The sequence below is a fragment of the Ctenopharyngodon idella genome, chromosome 15 (assembly GCF_019924925.1).
Source record: "Ctenopharyngodon idella isolate HZGC_01 chromosome 15, HZGC01, whole genome shotgun sequence".
Taxonomy (NCBI): domain Eukaryota; kingdom Metazoa; phylum Chordata; class Actinopteri; order Cypriniformes; family Xenocyprididae; genus Ctenopharyngodon; species Ctenopharyngodon idella.
The window spans coordinates 3,972,568-3,995,225 of record NC_067234.1 but is presented as its reverse complement, the minus strand read 5'-3'; the positions used below and the strand labels follow the sequence as shown (position 1 = coordinate 3,995,225).

The 22,658-nt window shown below is 36.5% G+C and overlaps 1 protein-coding gene and 2 long non-coding RNA genes across 14 annotated transcripts in view; 2 read left to right on the top strand and 1 right to left on the bottom strand.

The window, feature by feature from the left end:
* The window catches only part of LOC127496289 (sialoadhesin-like), a 256,687-nt gene that overhangs the window by 14,426 nt on the left and 219,603 nt on the right, over positions 1-22,658 (bottom strand). The window lies entirely within an intron of this gene.
* LOC127496326 (uncharacterized) lies at positions 8,447-10,829 on the top strand. Its single transcript, XR_007925293.1, has 3 exons — positions 8,447-9,177; positions 9,265-9,368; positions 10,446-10,829. It is a non-coding gene; the product is annotated as an uncharacterized LOC127496326 (long non-coding RNA).
* Positions 11,669-22,658, top strand: part of LOC127496331 (uncharacterized) — a 41,863-nt gene continuing 30,873 nt past the window's right edge. Inside the window, exon 1 of the long non-coding RNA XR_007925299.1 lies at positions 11,669-11,963. This is a non-coding gene — a long non-coding RNA (uncharacterized LOC127496331). The remainder of the gene's footprint in view (positions 11,964-22,658) is intronic.

The following is a 22,658-nucleotide window of genomic DNA, read 5'->3' as shown; positions in this document are numbered from 1 at the left end:
ATGGTGATTAACATTCCCCTCCATTTGGTACTGCCACAATAGGTTGAGAGGCAGGTAGGACATACTATCATTGCATTCAGACCGAATGCAATGATTGGATGAACATTTTTTTTTTGGTCCTGACACTTCCACAAAAGATATGTACATTTTTTAATATTTAGGTCACTTTTACACATGACAGACAGTGAGGATATTGAAAGGCAATGTCGTATAATGTATATGCAGGCTAGCATACTTTTACGTAAGTTTAGTTCTTGTTCAGGTGAAGTGAAGATGCCATTGTTTAAAGCATATTGTACACCACTTTAGACTGCTCATTTGTGGTCAAATTATAGAACAGCAAGATAGAGGCTTCAAGTTTCTTATAATGATGCAATGAGAATTCTGTTAAGGAGACCTAGATGGCATAGTGCAAATGTCTGTGAGTGCAGGAGTTAACACTTTCCAAGCTGTTACAAAATCTTATGTATAAATTTATCTGCTGGCTAAATGTTTCCAAAAAGTGAGATTATTGTGGGCTTATCAAATATAAGGGTCAGTAGTACACATTATAAGTCCAAGTTGTGGAGACACTGGTATTATTGTATTTTTGCAATGCATTGACTTTTTTTTTTTTTTTTTTTGTAAATCTGTTGTTTGTTCTTTTTTTTTTAAATTTGGACCTTGAGTGTGATGATGATGATGATGATGATGATGATGATGTGCAGAATTGCGCTATCTGGCACAGTTGCTCTCCACCAACTGCGCTGATAAAACGTACGATGGGAAACAACTTGCTGAAGACACCGCTTAATGCTCATTGGTTTAAACAACTGTGATGTATGGTTCTCTTTTAAAATGTCTTATTTTAAAACTCTGATATCATGTTATATGTATAAATTATGTGTGAATATTCCCAAACTCTCTGACAGTGCGATGTCTCTATGGGTTATGTGATTGTCTATTTCTAATATATGTATATATTTAGCAACACACACACACACACACACACATTATATATATATATATATATATATATATACACACACACACACACACACAGGTGCTGGTCATATAATTAGAATATCATCAAAAAGTTGATTTATTTCACTAATTCCATTCAAAAAGTGAAACTTGTATATTATATTCATTCATAACACACAGACTGATATATTTCAAATGTTTATTTCTTTTAATTTTGATGATTATAACTGACAACTAAAGAAAATCCCAAATTCAGTATCTCAGAAAATTAGAATATTACTTAAGACCAATACAAAGAAAGGATTTTTAGAAATCTTGGCCAACTGAAAAGTATGAACATGAAAAGTATGAGCATGTACAGCACTCAATACTTAGTTGGGGCTCCTTTTGCCTGAATTACTGCAGCAATGTGGCGTGGCATGGAGTCGATCAGTCTGTGGTACTGCTCAGGTGTTATAAGAGCCCAGGTTGCTCTGATAGTGGCCTTCAGCTCTTCTGCATTGTTGGGTCTGGCATATCGCATCTTCCTCTTCACAATACCCCATAGATTTTCTATGGGGTTAAGGTCAGGCGAGTTTGCTGGCCAATTAAGAACAGGGATACCATGGTCCTTAAACCAGGTACTGGTAGCTTTGGCACTGTGTGCAGGTGCCAAGTCCTGTTGGAAAATAAAATCTGCATCTCCATAAAGTTGGTCAGCAGCAGGAAGCATGAAGTGCTCTAAAACTTCCTGGTATACGGCTGCGTTGACCTTGGACCTCAGAAAACACAGTGGACCAACACCAGCCGATGACATGGCACCCTAAACCATCACTGACTGTGGAAACTTTACACTGGACCTCAAGCAACGTGGATTGTGTGCCTCTCCTCTCTTCCTCCAGACTCTGGGACCCTGATTTCCAAAGGAAATGCAAAATTTACTTTCATCAGAGAACATAACTTTGGACCACTCAGCAGCAGTCCAGTCCTTTTTGTCTTTAGCCCAGGCGAGACGCTTCTGACGCTGTCTGTTGTTCAAGAGTGGCTTGACACCAGGAATGCGACAGCTGAAACCCATGTCTTGCATACGTCTGTGCGTAGTGGTTCTTGAAGCACTGACTCCAGCTGCAGTCCACTCTTTGTGAATCTCCCCCACATTTTTGAATGGGTTTTGTTTTGTGTAATGAATGAATATAATATACAAGTTTCACTTTTTGAATGGAATTAGTGAAATAAATCAAATTTTTGATGATATTCTAATTATATGACCAGCACCTGTATATATATATATATATATATATATATATATATGATGTTTTATTGACAAAATCTGGGAGGAGCAGGTTCAGATAATTAACCTAATTAGCACAGGTGGAGAGCATTCAGTTAATCAACTCAACCAATGACTAGAGGTATAAATACAGCTGTCACGAATTCGGCCTCTGTGGCTCCCTCCGATCACCACCTGAGGGCTCCATCACCAGAGTACTAGCTCTTTTGGACTTCATTTCCCAAAACCCACTGCCTGGTGCTGATTACGCGCTCATCTGATCCCCTTCTGGTGGACTATAAAACACGTACTCTCACATACACACACTGTGAAGTCTTGTTTTGCCACGGCTGACATTTCTGAGCATTTTCCCATGTGTATTGTTTTCCCGTGTATGACCTTGGATTGTTTATACTGTTACGACGTCTTGCTGCCTGCCCATCTGACCTTCTGCCTGTTTATCTGGATATTGCCTGTTCTGTTTGCTGCCTGCCCCGACCCTGTGCCTGTCCCTTCATTACATTTCTGCCTTGCTTGTGATACTGCTGTCGCCGGTGACTTACCTCTGTTCATCTGAGAGTTTATCAGCATCCTCCACCCCATCTCCTCACTTCTAGTTCTATCTATTTTTACCACACCAGTGGAGTATTCTGGGTTTGGGCCAATATTCTGAGCTCGGAGCCCTCCCCCCGGACAGCACACCAAATATGCATAACTTTTATTCTATTAAATTACATGTACAGTGGGGCAAAAAAGCATTTAGTCAGCCACCAATTGTGCAAGTTCTCCCATTTAAAAAGATGAGAGAGGCCTGTAATTTTCATCATAGGTACATTTCAACTATGAGAGACAAAATGAGAAAAAAAAAAAAATCCCGAAAATCACATTGTCTGATTTTTAAAGAATTTATTTGCAAATTATGGTGGAAAATAAGTATTTGATCAATAACAAAAGTTCATCTCAATACTTTGTTATATACCCTTTGTTGGCAATGACAGAGGTCAAACGTTTTCTGTAAGTCTCCACAAGGTTTTTACACACTGTTGCTGGTGTAAGATTGAAAATATCTAAAGATATTTTAAAATGAACAAAGACATTTGCTTTACTGTTTCAACCTGCTCTCTCTTGCTACAAGGGCCATTTGGAAGGCACAAATGTGTTGAAGGTGATCAAGGCCTGTAGGCCAAAATGTATATACATCGGGGGTCTACAAATGGTCACACCTTTAGTACAGTGGGGGAAGATTTAACGTCCTGATTGGTCAGTTTGAATGTCTCATATTTTGGTTTCAGTCACATGGTCAAGGAAGGGATAAAAGAATATTGTAACTGTTGCTCTGGTCTCTTTGATTCTCGGCTCTTCTTTGATTCTTGGCTTTTCTTGGGCATTCTCTCTGGCCCTCTCTCCCTCTCTCCCTCTCTCTCTCTTTCTCTCTCTTTCTCTTTCTCTCTCTCTCTCTCTCTATCTCTCAGGTAACTTTTGACATACATGCTGGGTACGATTAATGGTATATGATTTTTTCATCTCATACATCTATTTTGTAATTATTTTAAGTGTAACCATAATCAGATATTGTCATTAAACCCTTTCTATTACAAATGATGTGCTAACTAGTTTTGATTTAGTATTAACATTAATGTGCTCCCTATTGCAATACAATATTGTCACACTGTAGCAACGCTCTCCCACATATTTTGCTATTATAACTGCGCTTATTTCCGTCGTTGGTATAAGTTGCAGTGGGTGGTTATAGACAAGAAATGTACAGTTTTCTGCCATCTTGCTGATAATGTTTCTTTAGTCGCTCGGCAACCCTACAGCCTGAACCCCTGTAGGAGGTCCACCCTTACACTGGTAGTTTGGCCCATTCCTCCATGCAGATCTCCTCTAGAGCAGTGATGTTTTGGGGCTGTCGCTGGGCAACACGGATTTTCAACTCCCTCGTTTCATCTTCAATGCCCTTGCTGATGGAAGGAGGTTTTCACTCAAAATCTCACGATACATGGCCCCATTCATTCTTTCCTTTACACAGATCAGTCGTCCTGGTCCCTTTGCAGAAAAACAGCCCCAAAGCATGATGTTTCCACCCCCATGCTTCACAGTAGGTATAGTGTTCTTTGGATGCAACTCAGCATTCTTTCTCCTCCAAACACGACAAGTTGAGTTTTTACCAAAAAGTTCTATTTTGGTTTCATCTGACCATATGACATTCTCCCAATCCTCTTCTGGATCATCCAAATGCTCTCTAGCTAACTTCAGACGGGCCCGGACATGTACTGGCTTAAGCAGGGGGACACGTCTGGCACTGCAGGATTTGAGTCCCTGGCGGCGTAGTGTTACTGATGGTAGCCTTTGTTACTTTGGTCCCAGCTCTCTGCAGGTCATTCACTAGGTCTCCCCCGTGTGGTTCTAGGATTTTTGCTCACTGTTCTTGTGATCATTTTGAGCCCACGGGGTGAGATCTTGCGTGGAGCCCCAGATCGAGGGAGATTATCAGTGGTCTTGTATGTCTTCCATTTTCTAATAATTGCTCCCACAGTTGATTTCTTCACACCAAGCTGCTTACCTATTGCAGATTCAGTCTTCCCAGCCTGGTGCAGGTCTACAATTTTGTTTCTGGTGTCCTTTGACAGCTCTTTGGTCTTGGCCATAGTGGAGTTTGGAGTCTGACTGTTTGAGGTTGTGGACAGGTGTCTTTTATACTGATAACGAGTTCAAACAGGTGCCATTAATACAGGTAACGAGTGGAGGACAGAGGAGCCTCTTAAAGAAGAAGATACAGGTCTGTGAGAGCCAGAAATCTTGCTTTTTTGTAGGTGACCAAATACTTATTTTACAGAGGAATTTACCAATTAATTCATTAAAAATCCTACAATGTAATTTCCTGGATTCTTTCCCCCATTCTGTCTCTCATAGTTGAAGTGTACCTATGATGAAAATTACAGGCCTCTCTCATCTTTTTAAGTGGGAGAACTTGCACAATTGGTGGCTGACTAAATAATTTTTGCCCCACTGTACATGTGAACTCGTGAAATATATATTTAGGAACACAAGTGCATGAGTGTGAATCACGTGATATCTGTGCACCATTGATCTCATATCTACTACGAGAAGAAAGAACTTTCTGTCTTGGCAGCATTTTTTCATACCTCCCCTCACTGTAGCTGCCTACTCTTGCCTAAATTTAAGACGAGGCAAGGCATGTCTCAAATGAGCCTAATGTGCTGCAACACATATCCAGCAATGATGCAAATTTAGGACATATAGGGACAGTCTACAAAGTACATGGAAGAGGAAAAATGGTTCCTATTCTTTTTTTTTCAAAGCTAAAGGTACACTATGTATCTTTTGGCCCTGTAGCAGTTAACAAAATAAAACTTCATGTATTTTGTGGAAGAACATTGTTTTGTTTGTGCTTTGGCTCTGTGTCACTGCGGATGAATATGACCCTTCACCCTTCAGAGCGGTATTCGAGGCTAAGCGTATCCCATCATGCACATCATGCATTATGTTAGGAAAACGTACCACTGTAAGTTAAACTAATTAGATATTACATCTAATTTGATAGTAAAACAAAGTGTTGCACATTTTATTGGTGCAAAGATGAGGCTATGTGTATTTTATACATTTGCAAGTGCTTTTTATCACTTAATTAGAAGCAATTGTGTCTTCTGTTAGTTACATAGCAACTGCTGAACAGACATTTAGAAGTTTATTTTAAAATGCAAAGTACTGAAAATAATAATAAAAAAAGCTCTGTAATTACTTGCATTTTTTGCAACACTATAAGTGTGTCCCATCGGATAATAAATATATGTTATATACGCACTTGCAGTCTTCACATCTACTTGAACACTTGGGCCAAATACAGGAAATACATCATGTGAGTAGACAAGTGCAAAGTGCTCAAATGTAGGTTGTCAAGTGCAAAGTCATTGTCATCAATGTCAATGCACCAGTGCCATTGAAATGTGCAGACACACATAATGCTCACTGGCAGAGTAAATCATATAACAAATATTGTTAAAAATAGTAAAAGTAGTTGTTATTATATGCCTTCATTACTATTAATAAAATATATTAATAAATAAAACAATATTAAAAATTCAAAAATATTGCTAAATTCAAAGTATATGCATTTGGCCTATTTCAGGTTCTTATGTCTTGTTTCCAATTCCAAGAAAAACACTTATATGTTGGTTTAATTCACAGAACTATAGCACAACACATGCTATTAAAATAGAAAACAAAATATCCCTTCTTCCTTTCCTTTCCTTTCCTTTCCTTTCCTTTCCTTGACATAAAATGTACATTTTTGTATATTTAGAAAGGTGCTGAAATGTACAATATTGACGTATTTGTAGCACTAAAACATACGTTTTTTCACTGTAAAAATGTAAAATATTTACGAATCTTTCATGTCATAAAGATATGTTTAATTTCCCTTTTATCATTTTGTAGATAAACGTAAGATCTCTACCTAAACCCCACCCCGACCCTACATACCCATTTTATAAAGAATGTTAAAAGAATAAAACATAATGGAAAGAAATGTGTAGGAAAATGACAATTTTAGTAAAAATATAACATTAAAATGATTTTTTGAGCCGCTAATCCTACATCTACCCCTAAACCTACCCATAACCATTTCTTAAAACTACGAACCTTTATAACTAAAAGAATTATGGGGTTACGTTTCTGCCACAATTCTGCGCGTGAACTGAGTTTTGCGGAGAAATGTTCGTCTCGCAAATAAAAAAGTATTTCGAGTGAACTAAATCAATTTTGCATTTAAAAGAAGTTTATTTGGATGTGCGCGGATGTTCTCTTTTGCGTGTGCAACGTTTCAGTTGCTTGCTCTCCTAATGCCCACAGTGAGTGCTCTCTAATCGCCAAAGGCTCACTTGCTCAACACAACCCAGCATTACAATATGCCATAATTCCAGCCAATCAGAGATGAGGCTGCCAAATTCTGATTGGCTAGCTTGACAACCAATCACAATACTCCCTGTACAGAGGAAGAGGAAAATACATGGTGGAAGAGATGTTTGTTCAATGGCTTGAACACTATCAAAGTCCCTTTAAGACTATATAAAGTCTTTGACTATTTATTTTCAAGTTCAAATGTCTACCACTCGACGACCACACGCAAGTAGCTTATTTTTAATTAAAGTCAAATCGTATTATTACATAATGGCATGTCCCAGTGTTTCCTACACCTCAATTAACTGGCAAGTTAGTTTTAACTTTTTACTGAACTGCAGGTTATGTAATTAGTGGAATTTAATAGTGAGTGAGCTGGGGTCTGTTACAGTCTGGTAGTGTATCAAACACACAACGAGGAAGAATAGTTAAATAAGTCTTTACTTGAATATCCAACGGGAGAATACAGAATCCAAGCAGGAACATACACCACAGAAGTACAAACGCTATAACCACAAACGAGACCCGACAATGAACTAAAGACAAACAGGAACTTACATACACAGATGATCAACTCAAATGACATACAGCTGTGATGATTAGTGCAGTGTCCATGGTGACTGATTGTGGCGGGAAAACAGAACAAAGGAGCACATGTGACAGAATGAAAACCAAAACAAACAGAACATGACGTGACAGTGACAGGGTCTCTAATGTTACATGTTTTCAGAAATGAAGATGGTCAGACTTACCCCTTTTAATTAGTTAAGTGTGTAAGCAAGGTACAAAACTTGCCTCTGAAATGAAATAAACGCATAAATGCAATGTAATAATGGTAAATTAATAGTCAAAATACTTCATATCCTTGAAATTATTTAAAGAAAAACATTCACAACAGAGATGTTCTGTAAAATAAAAAAAATAAAAAAAAACTAATTGTACTGGAAAATATAGACTGGATTACTAATCTTACACACTATTTAGGATGGATAGTATGCACATTGGGATGCAGGCTTGTTCTCCCTCACTGCAAAAAAAAAAAAAAAAAAAAAAAAATCAATCAAATGATGTGGGTAATAAATATAACAGTAAGTGAAGATCTTGGGTGTGACCTAAGATGACTACTTTGTGGGTAACATGACATATGTTTGCATATATGTCATTGTTACCAACATTATTAGATTTTTTTTTCTTTTTCTTTTTTTGCAGTGACGGAGAACAAGCCTGCATCTCAATGTGCATACTATCCATCCTAAATAGTGTGTAAGATTAGTAATCCAGTCTATATTTTCCAGTAGAAGTCTTGTGGCAATGCATAGTATATCCAAAACTGTCCACATTATTTTGTCATTCTGAGTATACATATGATATGACAAGCATACACATGCATACTTTTTAGGAAAAATGTTAATTTTACCTCTATTCCACAGGATATTCTGAAAGGGCAGTTTTTGGAGAGACTTTTGAACAAACTGCAATCTGCAATAAGTCAGCAACCACTTAAAGGATTAGTCCACTTTCAAATAAACTTTTCCTGATAATTTACTCACCCCCATGTCATCCAAGATGTTCATGTCTTTCTTTCTTCAGTCGAAAAGAAATTAAGGTTTTTGATGAAAACATTCCAGGATTATTCTCCTTTTTACAGCCTTTTACAGCCCACGTGATCAAATAGTTGCGTGCGCATTTTGGCAACGGAAGTGGTGTTGTTCCCCAGTGGTTCTAACGTGTTAGCAACTCCGAAAGTTTACGGTTGCACTAATCGATATTCCACCAATGGGCTTAAGTTTTATAGGATTCCGACAGGATCATGGCCGTTTCAGAAGAATCGGCGGCGCCTGTGGCTGCAGGCGATTAAACGTGTTGATTGGAGCGAGGACATGACAAAAATAAAAATAGATTTGGCTAGTAAACAAACGTGTGTGTGTTTTATTTGTTTTATTTGCAGGTGAGGCGTCATTGGACTCTAGTAGTCCTGATTTTGTGCCTACTGTGTTTGTGTACACAAAACAGAGCCAGAACCCTGAAGCAAAGTTGGAGAGGTAAGAATATTTAGTTTCCCCCTCTGTTCTATTTAGTTTGTTTTTCTCTCTTGCATAACTGTACATTTCTGCTTTTTTTTATTGTAGGTACCATAGGAAAAGAAGGAGAGATGACAGACCTATCATGGCAGCAAATCTATGTGTTCCTTCTAAAACTCCGAAACAAGAATGCAGCATGGATCATTGTCCAGGTATGAATATATTTCATCTTAACTGATTGATTGTCAGGGTGTGTGTGTGCACATCTGTAAGAGTGTGGTTTCCAAATGAGTAACACATTACCATGTATTAGTTTTAAAGTGATTTACATTTGTAAAACGTATTTACTGTACTTGAAACTTAATGCATTACAATAAACCTCCCGACATTGGCTGCCACTGGTGTGTATAATGTACTTCCCCCAAGATTATCTCAACAATTCACAGTGCTTATCAATTTCATTTGTAATTATTTTATTAATAGTTTAATTGCAAAATAACCATTTGAGAAATGTATGCAAGCAACATAGTTGCTATTAAAGTACTATAGCATTACAAAATAAAACTTTAAACAGAAGTGCATCGACACATAGCAATCAATAACAACAACATAAAATGTAAGGAAAAGGATAAATGTAGGTCTGGGTGAAGAATAAGAATAAATGTAGGAAAGAATGAATGTAGGAAAAAAATGAAGGAAAACAAATGTAGGTCTGGGTAATATGGACCAGATTCATAACACAATACAATACATTTCCCAGTCCTAAATGTAATCATTCAAACATCAACTCTCAGACATTCCCTACATAACCATGCTGCTGGCTTCCTTTTTATGTGTGCACAGGTGTAGTGAACGTGGTTGCTGCATTTGATACAGATGATCATTTTTCCAAAATCTGGCCTTTCACAGTATTTGCAGGCTCTCTGTGATACCAAGACAGGGTCATGTCTTCTTGTCAGTAGTTCAGGCAACACACTCGAGATAAAGAAGTCTTGTGCTTTTGGCAAAGCCTCCTTCAAAAACTCTTCATTTCTTAGGATACGTTGCACAATGAACTCCTTCTTGGACCACAACACAAAGTCACAATATTTAACATCACACACAAACATAACAAATTATACTGATAATAATTAAACTGTGTCTGTAGGCATTTTCATCTCTGCATCACCAAGTTACACCTTTCTCATGCTACATTATGGTGTCAAAACACTATGGCAATAGGAAGCTTATCTAGGCTGTCAACTATTACATGCCTCTGGGTGTGATACCATTTTTTTTTTTTCTAACAGATGTTAAAGCTGCTGGAAGCTGCCTGTCTAGCCTCTTTGGTTTGTGGAAGCTGATTTCCCTCAATGGAGCTGGTCTGACTTCTTTCCTGCTGATGTCTTTCCACATGCACACTCCAGATGTAACTGCTGCTTTCTCAGTCCTTCCCATCCTAACATAGAGCTCAACTTTGAATAATATTGCAGCTGCATGACTGCAGCATGACCCAAGCCTGAAATTTCACGAAAACATAATAAACTTACTGGCTGATCAATAATGTTATGACCAGGGCTTGAAAGTAACATTTGCTTTCAGGCCAAATTTCGTCTCGGACTATGAAGTAGGTAAACATGACCTATGTTAGCTACAAGCCCACAACACCAAATAATACCCTACTTACCCCGCCATACAGGTGCAGTTCGCTGTGAGGACGTAGTTCTCTAGTAGGTTGATTATAACCCAAGCCTCATACATTGTTGTCTTGTGTCCTTGTCTTTGACTAGGTAGAATTTCTGATTTCAACACACAAAACTCTGAGTCTATGTCATGGTATTTGACGTTCTGTACATGACCACAGACAACGTATTCATAAGCATCCAGTGATTTATATGCTCGTAATTTCTCTCGGGTGTACACGCTCGGTTTCTCAACTAAATACGTATATATATCTGGCCACTGTATATTTGGCCATCTGCTAACGTCTTCTATCCACTCCACTATAGTACACGGATCTGGTAGCCGGATACCATTTGATAAAGTCAACTTTTTAAAATAACTTTCTCTGTCTGTGTTGCTTAATCCGCTCGCGTAGCTTGACACGCTGCTGATTCTCGCCATAGTTCCGTTGCCAAAATGCGCACGCATACGTTGCTACGTCATCATTGTGTACAAACAGTAAAAGGGTCTATAGTGGACTTCAATGGTCTCCAAACGGTTGAAGGTCAAAATTACAGTTTTAGTGCAGCTTCAAAGGGCTTTAAACGATACTAGACGAGGAATAAGGGTCTTCGATCGGTCATTTTCGAAAAAAAATACAACTGTATATGCTTTATATAAACAAACGTTCACCTTTTAAGTGTCTCCGCCAAAACCGCATTTCTGTATTCTCCAAAAAGCTTACGCTGTATGTCCTACGCCTTCCCTATTTAATTTACGGAACGAACGCAGAGCCAGTTAAATTTTTTTCCGTAAGTAGAATAGGGAAGGCGGACCTACAGCGTAAGCTTTTTGGAGAATACAGAAATGCGGTTTTGGCGGAGGCACTTAGAAGGCGAACGTTTGTTTATGTAAAACATATACAGTTGTATTTTTATTTTTTTTTCCGAAAATGACCGATCGTTTCGCTAGATAAGACCCTTATTCATCGTCTGGTATCGTTTAAAGCCCTTTGAAGCTTCACTTAACTGTCATTTGGACCTTGAACCATTTGGTGTCCATTGAAGTCCATTATATGGAGAAAAATCCTGGAATGTTTTCATCAAAAACCTTAATTTTTTTTCGACTGAAGAAAGACAGACATGGACATCTTGGATGACATGGGGGTAAGTAAATTATCAGCAAAAGTTTATTTAAAAGTGAACTAATCCTTTAACCTTGATTATTTAGTGATTATGAGCCACCATGAGCTTGTTATACTTGAATCCTTTTCTGGACAGATAGATGTTCCCCCATAGATTTTACATGGACTGCGAAAACTTTATCACCTGGTAAGGTCTGAGATTGAAGCCACATGTGTGCCAAGTGTAGAAGTGGATACAATCATTGGTCCAGGTGCTGGATGCCCAAAAATTGTAATTGAGAGAGAAAGATTTAAAAAAAAAAAAAAAAAAAATGCTGTTTATGTAGCCCTGAGTTTTTAAAAAGACAGATAAAAAAAACAAAAAACAAACAAACAAAAAAAAAAAACGCCCCCTTCAAATTTTTAACTCATTAATGATTGTTGTCTGGGAACAAAAAAATTAGTTTGACATTAATTTGCATTACTGGATTGCACTGTGTTTTGCTTAAAATGGTTCTTGTTAAATTCAGCTTCGCCAGCAGGGGGCACCCAAGCGTCATACTACGCACTATTCCTCTTCCACTGCACCGTCTCCTCCTCTGTCTCCTCTAATGGGCCTACCCTTTTTGCCACCTTCTCTGGGCCAGCATCCTGTAACCTGGCCTTTTTAGGGGGCTTTCCTCTCAGGGCGAATGAGAGGTTGCTTAGTTGCCTTTTACCTGACATCTTTGAAAGAAAGATGCAATGATTAATGCATCCATGGCCAGGATATAAAATATGACATGATTTTAAAAGTGACCTATAACATCGACGATGCAATACACTTTAATTTATTTAGTGCTAATAAAATTATTAAGCCTATTTGGAGAGAGAGATGTTTAATGTGACAAAATGTCAGTCATCGTGTGATAACGAAAATATAACTAGGCCTAGACTACTACTTCTGAGCAGGGCTGCGTTCAGCCCCGACAAAACGTTGCAAAACGTTTTTTAAACGGAAACGGTGGTGTGTTGAACACCCTGTTCTGATGATGCAAGAGTTGCAACTATGGCAGCTGAGAAGGCCATTCTTTGTGTTCTTTTTGAAGAATTTTCGGAGCCTGATGAAATCGGTATAAATACGTGCAAAATATGCTCAATGTTACAGTCACTGCCCTTGCTGTCCAGAATAAAAGAGAACATCCCAATCGAGTGAAGGGATTTGTGGAAACTGTGATCCAACCTCGCATTTCAGGATGAAAAGACAAACATTGAAGAATAATCCACTTCTTACCTCCGAGACTGTGTTATGACCTATATGACCTTATTATTTTTATTGTGAGTATAGGCTTACCATTATTGATGAGCACTATTGTTGTGCTATGATATTGTAATATTTACCATTATATAATTAGATGAGAATAGAAAAGTTTATTAAAGTGTCACTCCAAAATACAATAGCAAAATATATAAATATGTATAGTATTTTTATGTTACAGTAGTCACTTTACATGGACCCATTGTGCGAGATGTCTCTTTAATACCGCGTGGTTTATATACATGTTTTTGCTGATTGGGCTAACATTTTTGACACACCCACCAAACAAGAGAAAACGTATCTCAAACCTGTTGCACACCATTTCCAGGAAACATGTCGTTCAACCCGGAAACCGTAGCAATACGTTGCGCACCGGTTTTAGCTTGAACGTGCCCTTTGTGTTGTGTTTTTAATCGATCACGTTTATTTGTTGTGTATTTAATCGACCGTTAACATTTACCACGACTCAATTTATTTTGTAAATGGGCTTCAAAGTCACTTTGAGCGTGTCTATCAGGTTAAGTCATTCATGAAAAAATTTGTTTGCCATGTCCAAAGAGTAATGTTTTCATAATATCCTTTCAGTGTTTAAGGGTACTGTACACCCCAATGACTGGCATCAGCGGTGGTTAATGCATTGACATCTATAAAGTGAAACATCAGCTTTAGCATTTCCCCCTTATGACACTGGATCTATTGGCAGTTCCAGATAGCTCTGCCCTCGCGCCATAGCATGTGACAGGAAGAGACAATGAGTCGTTTTGAGTGGTAAAGACTAGCACTATTGTATTGCAGTATTGTAAGGGTAGGTTTAGGGTTGGGGGTAGGTGTAGATGTTAATAAAACACAATTTGATAAGTAGCAAATTTAATTTACTGTTATTTACCCTGAGATTTTGCCTCACTTCCGGCCGTAGCTGTATCTCTTCTAGCCACAAACATAAACAAAACAGTGGATGGTGGTTCAGTTAAAATTACTTAACATTATGAGTCTTTGGCCACTGTAATATTATTGCACACAAACACAGTGTCGACTGTGTCGTCTCTTGTATATGATGACTCCAGCAAGTATGCAAGCAAAGAGGAGCACAAAGGAGGGCACTAGGTAATAAAGCCCAATAGTCTTCAGTCCAATAATCGCATCTAGATTCACATAAAAGGATTAGTCATTATTATTTGTGCAGAACTGAAAACTTAACGAATGAACCAAAAGTCCCATGAGTGCAAAATTTATTTAATAACACCTACAACAATAGCAAGCATTTCATATATATGCATATATTACTCACATTATGCACTTTTGTCATTTGTAGCTGTCACTGTTATGCCACCATTATATGTTACAGAACACTCAATATCTGAGCTTTCTGTCTTTACAATACTTGTGCATGTCAGGGTGATTTTCCACAGGCCGTCTTTAATATGCTCATTGTCTAATTGATCAGATCTTTCTATACCATTCAGAATGATGTTTGGTTTGCTGTATGGACACGTGTGGAAAGCCGAATATATTACTGTAATGGTGTCACCCGTCTTTTCACCTTCATAAATATTGATGCTGGGCTGCTGTGGACTTACTACAAATAGCAGAAATGTCACAATTAGGCAACACACTCTCATAACTAGATCAGGAGTCAATGAAAATGTAAAGAAATTTATAGTACATGCCATCAACTAGAATTGTGGAGGTGACATCATAAAATGCGTAGATGCGCTATTCAACGTTTTCAGGGTCAATCCATGCATACAATTTCTCTCCATGATGAGTCTGTTCAAGGTTTTTCATCAGCAGACTGCAATCCCAAGTTGAGTTTCCATATAAATCAGTTTTCCCTCTAAACTTCTTGATGATATCATCTGCATACAAAGGATCATAAACTAAAGGATAACCTTTAGAGACCCACTGATACCATACAGCTCTACGTGGGTTTTCAGGTGGGTATGATGTGTAAGGGAAAGAACATGGTATAACCAGACAGGAACCCTGTAGGCCACGAATATCTTTTGGCATTTTCACTTCCCATGCTAAAGTATCAAACAGCAGAACAGCTGTGGGATAAAAGTTGGAGAGCATGATTTAGTATTTAATGCCTCTGACTATATTCTTTTCTTGGGTCTTTGAATAAACAGATAGCATGAGAATTTTTGTGGTAATTTATTGCCTAATAGATAATAAATACTGCATAAATAGTTCACTTTTGGCATAGTTGTTGCATTTTGCCTTTGTAGGGCAGTCACAGATACACTGTAATAAATTATATATCCTGTAGCTATTAGAATAAGTACACTATTATATCTTATATGACACACATTTATGTGTCCAATTTAAAAATAATTAAGGAAAAAAAAAATAAAACTTTAAAAGGTTATTAAAGATACAGTGTTGCATACCTTTTAAATAAAAATAAATAAATAAATAAAAACCAGAAAACAGTAAATGAAGGAAAGTAAATGAAGAATCAGTTGTCCTTTCGTAAAAACAATAATTCAAATTAGCTGTAATTGTTAAAAAAAAAAAAAAATAATAATAATAATAAAATTATTGTGTTTCCAGTGTTTAGTTCAGCACTGAATAACAATGGACATGTCACTTTACAATCTTAAAATTGAAGGTTCTTTATTGGCATATGTGGTTCCATTAAGAACCTTTAACATCCATACAACCTTTCCATTGCACAAAAAGTTCTTTATAGAGGAAAAAAGGTTAAGGTTCTGCCCACTTAGAAAAAATGGTTCTTTTAAGAACTGTTTAATGTAAAGTTTTTGGGGGGGTTCTTCTATGGCATTTACTTCAAAAACACCCTTTTGGAATATTTATTTTTTAAAGAGTGTAGTTATTTTCACCAGTTCAGTGTTTCATGACATGAAATTCTATTTTTACAAATTTGTTCCAAGCTACATTCACATGTGGTTTCAAATTCAATTCAAATCTAATTTCTAGAAATCCATTTCACTCTGACCGCTCTGATCAGATTTTGTGTAGCTTTTTTCACTTTCTTACATATCAGATGTCATTGCAGAATGCCCTGATGGGCAAGAAAGGTCGAACAAATCATTTTTGAACGTGTTGGCACCCATTCTAACGTTTGACAGCCATATCCCTTCTTCAAAGTTGGGTACCAACTTTGCATACCAATGCCACATCATTGCCAAAGAAACCAATGAAAATATTACAGAAAATGAAAGAACACAGTACACACAAATCGCATCTCACGTTTTTTTTTTTTTTTTTTTAACTGCTTACACACAAAATCCTTACTCGTCACAGATTTTCTGAAATCTGACACTCAAACACCATAACCACACACCAAATCTACAAAACCATACACTAATTCTCAGCCTTTCGACTCAGTTTTCAATTTCATAAAACACTTTTTGCAAAACACAACACACAATTCTCTATGCAACACACAAAAATCTAACAGGAAGTATCCTTTTCCACAACCATTGTTTCTGTCCAACCACACATAGTTGATGTATTTATTTTCTTTTGTACTGTGTAATACTGTATTCAAAACCACAAATGCTTACAGTAAAATACATAGTTTGGTTTCATTCTTTCGTGTTTACCATAAAATTTTCATGGTAATCTCTCTGCCAATTACTTTCAATCTTGCACAGAAATGTACATAGGAGCTCATGAAAGAAGAGCTTTAGGGGTAACACTTTACATTAAGGTTCCCTTTGTAAAGGGTTTATAAAGGTGTTTGTTAATGAGTAATAAGTCATTTACAAATGCATTATAAATCATTAATAATGCAGTTATAACTGCATGAATAAACTCAAAACCAGAGTCCTGGTTTATTTCATGATGCAGCAAAAATTGACTATCATAATTAGACTGAAGGGTGTTGTATTTGTGGTTTTCTTATTAATATCTCATGACTGCCACTTTTCTTGCTATGTTGCTTACCAGAAGTTTCTGTCTTACCCATGATACTCTCCAAAAAGGTCATGATGCCTATCCACAGCAGTGTATAAAAACTGATTTCTTGTTTTTTAAGATGAAATTCCAACTTTATTTCGAAAATAAAACATAAGATAATAACCATAACTTGATGAGATATTAATAATGAAAATTTTTATTCCAGTATTAGTTAGTTACCTGTGATCCGTAATGTAGGGTGGACACTTGTGAACCATTTATTCATGAGTTATAAACATTAATAACCTGTGAAAGTGAACCTTAATGTAAAGTGGAAACCTGTGAACCGTTTATTCATGAGTTATAAACATTAATTTCCTGTGAAAGTGAACCTTAATGTAAAGTGGAAACGGTAACACTTCAGTATAGGGAACACATATAAACTAACTACAACTTTTCCCTCAATAAACTCCTAATTTACTCCTTATTAATAGTAAGTTAGTTGTTAAGTTTAGGTATTGGGTAGGATTAAGAATGTAGAAAAAGGTCATGCAGAATAAGGCATTAAAATGTGGTTAATAAGTACTAATAAAGAGCCAATATTCTAGTAATATGCATGCTAATAAGCAACTAGTTAAAAGACCCTAAAATAAAGTGTTACCGTGGAAACCTGTGAACCATTTATTCATGAGTTATAAACATTAATTTCCTGTGAAAGTGAACCTTAATGTAAAGTGAACACACATGAACCATTTATTAATGAGTTATAAACATTAATAACCTGTGAAAGTGAACCTTAATGTAAAGTGAAAACCTGTGAACCATTTATTCATAAGTTATAAACATTAATAACCTGTGAAAGTGAACCTTAATGTAAAGTGGAAACCTATGAACCATTTATTCATGAGTTATAAACATTAATAACCTGTAAAAGTGAACCTTAATGTAAAGTGAACACATGTGAACTGTTTATTTATGAGTTATAAACATTAATAACCTGTGAAAGTGAACCTTAATGTGAAGTGTAAAGTGAACACATGTGAACCATATATTCATGAGTTATAAACATTAATAACCTGTGAAAGTGAATCTTAATGTAAAGTGAACACATGTGAATCATGTATTTATTAATTATTAATGTACATACAGAAGAAATATTTTATTTTTGGTGCATGTATCAGTAAACACAACTTTAAACTTGAAACTAAAAAAGTTTAAACTTTTCTCTTACAGCACAAAATTACAGAGCATGACTTCTCATGAAAAGTGGCTTATGCAAGTAAACTCACATTAAAAAATTCAGAGAAACAATCAAGTATTCCAAAAAAGATAATAAGCATCACACCTATAAGCCAAACATATTTGATGCTGAATAAAGGCACCTAAATATGTATTATTTTATTAAACAGTTGTGTAAATCATTAAATCGATGACCGAATGCACAGTTACAGAATATTAGCATATTAATATGCATTCAGTAATTATTTTTGATATCATGATAAAGGCCACCATAACTTGAGTATTTGGCTTTGGCCATCCGCATTTGCAGTACCTGCGCCGGAGCAATTATTTGTTTAAGATAACTACAAACTAACACAGTGATTACTCATATATATAAACACTAGAAAAACATAGTCTGCGATTTCACCTCAGTTAGCTTACCCATCAAATCAGTAAACACACATTTTCACTTCAAAGCATGTTGGAACAGTACTGCTAACACTAACTGCGTGACTTCTTCTCATGAAAAGTGGCAAGGCTTTATTGGATGCTCACTAGCGCCAACTCCTGTCACATGCCAGAACACGCATAGTGATGTGAACCTGAAAGAGTATAATAAAGTATATAGCCTACTACTACTACTTATAATAATAATAATAATAATAAAAAGAATACATTGCATATTATACATTATTGTCACAGTTGGTTTTGAAGAGCAGTAAGGAAGCAGGATTTAGATGCAGCAGTAGGCTGCTATTTTTTATTATGAAAATAACTGAACTCAAACATGTAGGAGAACAAACTATATTAAACTATAGTTATGGAAAACTAGACGTGACAATAATATATTAGGCTATACTTTATATACTCTTTCAGGTCACATCACTCTTTCAGGGTTACATCACTAAGCATGCGTGTTCTGGCGTGTGACAGGAGTTGGCGCTAGTAAGCATCCGATAAAGCCTTGCCACTATCAGGAGAAGTCACGCAGTTACCAGTGCTGTTCCGACATGCACTGAAGTGAAATGTTATGTTTAACGTCACTGATTTGATGAGTAAGCTAACTGAGGTGACATTGCAGACTTTGTTTTTCAAGTGTTTATATTATATGTGTAATCGCTGTGTTAGTTTGTAGTTATCTTAAACAAATAACCGCTCCGGCGCTCCCACTTCTGTCGCGCTCAGGTCCTGTGTGGATGGCCAAATACTAAAGTTACAGTATCCTTTATCATGACATCAAGAATAATTATGAATTGCTTATTAATATTTCAACAATAAAATATGTCACCAGGAAAAAAAACAAACAAAGCAAATTGCCCAGTGTTCATTTAACTCCACAAGTGTACATTTTACACTTCTCTGGTGTATATATAGGTCCCACCAGCCTGGTGTTTAAGTAACACTTTCAAAAGTGTTGAATATATACCCCTCGACAGTGTACATTGTTTTACGCCAAAAGTGTACAATATACTCTATTGTACACTGTGTATTACTCTCTGCAAGAGTGTATTATACACCGATTCAAAATGTTAATTTTTTACACTGATCGGTGCCTACCACACAGGTTTATTCTAAAAATGTACAAAGATTAATTGTGCTTTTAGCACTCTGGAATTAAAGAACATTTCTAAATTTCCAAATGTTCACCATTTTGCATTGTGTGTATATATAATATATATACAAACCGATCAAAAAAAAAAACTTTCAAACCAATTGGATTTATTTTCTCAGATTCAACAGGCCACAAAGAAATGCAACTCGTGTTTACAAACACAATTAGTACAGCATGCATAAAAACAGTGTAACAGCATTAAAAGAACAAATCACTTAAATTATGACTGTATGAATTTCAGTCATTTGTGCAATTTCATTTTACTGAATGACAACATACACACTTAAACATGTGTATTGCATTGTATTAAAATATTAAAAGTACAATCTACAAGGAACAGACAAATTCGAAGACCTGATCACTAAAGCACTCTGGAAAAATTCTGGAAAAAAGTGCATTAAAACATGTAACGGAACAATATAAAGGTCATTTTGCTGAAATCCGTACGATATTTGAAGGTCAAAATGTCAATTTGCAGTTTTAAAAGAACAAATCATTTAAATTTGTATAACTATGAATTTCAGTCATTTGTGCAATTTCATGTGTATTGTATTAAAATGATAAAAGTACAAACTACAAGGAACAGACAAATTCGAAGACCTGAGCACTGAAGCACTCTGGGAAAAGCGCTAAAAAGTGCTTTATATTGTTCCGTTACATGTTTTACTATAAAGGTCATTTTGCTGAAATCCGTACGATGTTAGAAGGTCAAAAGGCTTAAAGAAACGCAAGGTTTCAACATTCAAAAGGGAAACTTTCCTGCAAAGCCCCTCTTGGACTTGAAATGAGTGAAGATGTTCAACAAAACATACAGTTTCAAAATCAGAAGTCAACAAAAAATACTGACCATTGAATTCAAATATGTCTGTAATTTTACTGAAGACAGGAATATCATCTTTCAATTCTGAACAAACAAGAAGTCCCGAGCGGTATTCCGTCCCAAAACAAGAAATCCAAGAAAGAGTATTAACAAAACAGTCAATGTCAAGTTGCAGTTTTTCTGCAATCAGTTCACAATCCAGCAAGTTACAAAGCTGAACGCTTGTTACAGGTCCACACTCTATACTCTTGAAAGGCTGAGATTCCCAGTGGTATGCGATAGCCATCTGATGTTTAAGTGCTAATGACTTGGTAATGTTTTTGAAATTTTTTACACTTTTTTTAAAAAAGCGATAATTTGCCTCATAGCGCATCCCCCAAACATGAACAAGTGGGCCTATCTTCCTGATGCATCGGGGATAGTGGATCATGAAGTGATGCTTGGGAATAAGATTTCTTGGATAGAGTTCTTTGAACAGCGTGTGGTGTTCACAGATCAAATGTTTCAGATAAACAGTCATTCCATTCAAGATGACTGGAGAAAACACAATATTTATTATCTGCAGTAGAAGCAGCAGTAATCTCCAGTGCTTATTTCCTACTTCAACCAGATCTCCAAAAATCAGTGGCAGATTTCTAATGAAGCAAAATGTCTGGATGGCATTGAGACCCAACCCATTCCCAGCTTGTTCAAATTTAACCATGGTAGGTCGGTTTTTGCGTTCAACATAACCATAGTTAAACGAGTAAATTCTGTTGCTTGCAGACTGTAAGGACACAACTTTGCTCTTCGACAGATAATCAAAAAGCAACTTCATCTCTAACTGTGCTACTCCCTCTAGCAAGTCATGCATGATATCCACTGCATAGTTTTCAGAAATATTAAAATACTCCAACTCATTAAGTAAACATGTTCTTTTGACACCAAATGATGACTGTGAAGCATCATCAGTAAGGAGGCTTTGACAGTGCTCAGCATGTAAAACTCTGTCACGCAGTATGATGTCCGGATGGTCATCAAAGAAAATGGTCTGAGAAGAAAGCTTATCAATTAGACAAAACCTGCAAAAATAGTTTGCGCTAAATGACTGTACAAATCCAAAGAGTGTGTGCACACCCAAATTATCACCAGTTACTTGAGCTATTGTTCCACGTATTGGTTCTTCAGAGAGTGGCAACTTAATTCCAGAACTCTCAAGAATTTTAATATCACGCACAATAGGCTCCAGGATTGCATTAAAGCCATACCGCTGGACATCTTGTGTGTGAAAAAGTGCCAATAGATGAATATTCATTAGGGCAGAGTTGACCTTAGGAGACAGGTTTCTCAAAACAAAATACATACTCCCAACCTTATGCATGCCATGTTTAGATCCCAGAGGATTTGAGGTTTCAAAATCATCATAAAAAAGTTGTATTTGAAGAGACTTATTTTCTTTGGAAAAAAGGGAATGCTCTTTAAAATAGCTACCATCACAAAACTCTCTTAAAATTTCTCTCTCCTCACTTGGCTGTACAAAATGTTTATGGATTTCTTCATTTCGGAACATGAAACTTAAAGTCTGCAATAAAGGAACATATACAAATTTATCAGTGACTGGCACTTGATCGTATGTACCTGTAGCTGTATTTCGCCTAGTGTCATATCTCTGTCCTAAAGGTATTTCAACTGGTTCTACAACACCCCAAGTCTCAAAGAAATACTTTTTCCATTTTGTTTCTGTTGTGAACTTAGAGAAGGGATTCTCAAGACTGTCAAAATATTCTTCAATAGCTTTCCTGTGTTCATCAGTTTCAATCAACTTAACAACATCCTCTTTAATGTTTGAGTGCAATTCATACACAAGTTCCTCCATATTTTCAGCCACTGATGTAACTACATTGGTGGGTACTCCACTACTCTGCAGTTTTGCAATTAGAGATGC